General features: G+C 40.6%; 1 pseudogene; it reads left to right on the top strand.

The window, feature by feature from the left end:
* Positions 1 to 411: 411 nt before the first annotated feature.
* Positions 412 to 1,425, top strand: LOC143137834 (barrier-to-autointegration factor pseudogene; annotated as a pseudogene).
* The last annotated feature ends 1,645 nt before the right edge of the window (positions 1,426 to 3,070 follow it).

The raw sequence follows: 3,070 nt of genomic DNA, 5'->3' as shown, positions 1-3,070 counted from the left end.
TCGTGATAATTCCTCCAGTTCTTAATATGCATTTTCATAAAGACACATAATAAAAAAAAAAAAACTTTCTTGTGCTTGACGTTGATGTTTAGGCCTACCTATTCGATAGCAACCATCTATATAGTTCATATTCATGGACATAGTCAATTAGTCATAGTCATAATGAGCCCCTTGGCAAACAGTGAAACTAATGAAAAGTCAGTTGACATAGTCATATCAGTTATCAGTAGTCAGTAGAAGATATATAGCTTTGTTAATTCGTTTTACAATGAACGTTTTTCGTTTTATAATAAATCTACCTATCAAAAAAGACAGATGCATAATCTATACCTTGGGTGGCGTTGTTTAATGTTCTTGGTGTTATCTTACAATTATTTTAAAAAGGGGGAATCTCCACCAACTAGGACACCCATGGATGAGAGGTTGTTTTTTTCCTATCCCTTCGCGCGCTTCTCTGCACTATAAAAACGACGTGCGTCACCAGCATCTTTCTCTCTCGCAACCTGGGCATCTTATAGGTAAGTATGTGATTTACTTTAACCCAGGAGGATAAGCTAAGGCCTACATAATGCCTACAATATACAATAGGCTACTGTACTGTAGTACTATACTGTATAGTTACTTGTGCCTACATGTTCAGAAGTGTACAACTGGCATTACCAAGACAACTAAGCGTAAATCTGATAACATTAAGTTTTGCCTGACTGAATTAGTTTGCTAGCCTATGTTGGATTGGGGTAGGTAGGCAGGCCTTACTGATGGATGGATGGATGGATATTGTATGCCCACAGATTGCGTCTGAACGACTCTTGTCCAACCCATCTATATTAAAAAATATACCAAAATACGCAACGATGTCTTCCACCTCCAAGAAGCATCAGTCATTCTGCTCCGAGCCGATGAAGGGCAAGCCCGTCACCGCTGTTCCTGGGATAGGACCCGTGCGTGGCGGCCAGCTGCAGACCCAAGGCTACCACAAGGCCACCGACGTCCTCGGCAAGTACCTAACCGTGACCGAGAACCGTAACCAGTTCCAGGGCTGGCTGAGAGATGAGAGCGGAGCCAACGCCAAGCAGCAGGGAGACTGCTACAAGGCCATGCGGGAATGGAGCGACAACAACTTGTAGAAGAGTGTCCGTTAACACGCTGCTATTCTCTTCGCCCCTTAACAAATTAATATGTAGCCTGCTGTTTTAATAGCCCTCATTTTATTGAGTTTATTTGTTAAATTTGGCTAAAGTTCAAATGCCTTTTTGTTTTTAAATACATATATATGTGGGGTGCAGTTGCTTCATGGCATACATCTGGGAAAGGTTAAAACAAATGTGTAATAAACAGTAAGTGTTCATGGTTCTTAGCTTAGCTTTTATGGAATAGCTATGTAAAGTTATTAACAGGGGCAAATAAAATTCAAAAAGAAACTTTCAGGTGTCTTGTTGAATAAATTATTGCATTGCATATATTATCCAGAGTTAATAGTTAATGTTTATCCTGGTATTAAACAGAGCACACGTAGTCTACTGGTTTTTCTCCCTGCCCTTCATTTTGAGGAATGACCAAATGGACGCCCAAGCCAGTTGTCCAGCTTTGAGTCAAACAGGTGAGTTATTTGCGCTAGAGGTAGGCTAATGTATCAAGAGTGATCCATTAAATTCACACTGGAATTGCATGCGTACTAGACTAGATAGATAGGTCCCAGGACTATTGCAAATAGGAAGCGAACGGTAATCTAATGAAAGTCAGGTTAGCCTATGTAATGGATTGTAATGAACACTCGCGTCATCACCAAATTACAGAAGGCATATACTCTAAATGTAGGCAAAGATCACATAATGTAGCCATTCTGGAGCTCGACTCATCCATCAGTGAAATTGTTTTGCGTGAGTTTATCATGTTCATATTATCCTACAGCCACTTATTAAGTGACTTGGGCCGTGCGCCTTGACAGGCGTTTGGAATTTTGTCCGGCAATGACCACAAGTTTTATTGTCAGACGATTGTTAAATGGCATGCATTACAAATAAAAATTTGTCTCAGGCATACTGTAAGTGACAGGTCATTCCATAGGTCAGTCTAGACCAAATGCCAGTTTGATAAACTCGCCAGTTGCCACCCTCTGGTTGGAAAAAAAATATTTCGATGAAACGACCATATGCCGCCCACTCGTGGAGAGAAGTCCTCCACGATTATCCTGCAGAATAATTGCTACATAATTTCATAAATGTACTTTACTCGTATGTAATACCGTGGTAAGCTATATAGTAAACGACTATGGGAAACCAGTCTTAGCCTATCATATTATGTCAGGGGTTGATTGAGACGACCAATATGTTTAACGAACTAGTAGGCCAATACAATTGGGAACCAGGATAATTTGGTGGCAAACACGAGAGAAACAAAAAAGTTGTTTTTTTAATGTTTTGTTAAGAAAAAAGATGCAGCATTTCATGACAGGGCTATCACTCAAAAATAATCCACCAGATGGCGCTCTCCTCCACAGTTGAACTTTTCTCCACCGCAGCGTCCTCTGATAGGCTCTTTCCATGTCTAGGCTTGCCTTTGCCCCATCCAGTTCACATTATTTACAAGTGAAATATGGAAAGTGATCTGTCAGGGTCATGGTGAGGAAGCAGCAGTGTTAAAAGCAAGATGCATAGGATTTTTATCATATCTTGGTCTGGTGGGCAGAAGTAGACCTACATCTTAGTTAATTGCGCAATTCCTTTGTAGAGACACCGATACAGCCTTTGATGTTGTATATAGTAGGGGCAGACTATGTAACCCCCTGGGCCAGTATCACCCTCTATACTAGGCTTTAAATAAAAATCACTCTACTGAGCTTCTCATGTCCCCGGGAAGTCCGATCCGTTGGACCGTTTGCTCCTGGTCATGTGCCAAGTACTAAACATGTAGGCTATGAGAATCACTGGCTTTATTTGAACCATTTTGACATTGTCTGATTTGCTGATGATAGTTTGGCAGAGATCCAATAATTAACCGCGGTACAGGTAATTAACGTCTTAGGCTAGGCTGTATTAGATTAATAGAAAGTATTACAAATTTGTTCTCT

The sequence above is a fragment of the Alosa pseudoharengus genome, unplaced genomic scaffold, assembly GCF_046254945.1.
Source record: "Alosa pseudoharengus isolate Yale_2024_CS ecotype anadromous, Long Island Sound unplaced genomic scaffold, YU_APseudo_1.1 YU_APseudo_1.1_scf_21, whole genome shotgun sequence".
In the NCBI taxonomy this organism is placed as follows: Eukaryota; Metazoa; Chordata; class Actinopteri; order Clupeiformes; family Clupeidae; genus Alosa; species Alosa pseudoharengus.
The sequence above is the reverse complement of the archived record's forward strand: the minus strand, read 5'-3'. Positions and strand labels throughout refer to the sequence as shown.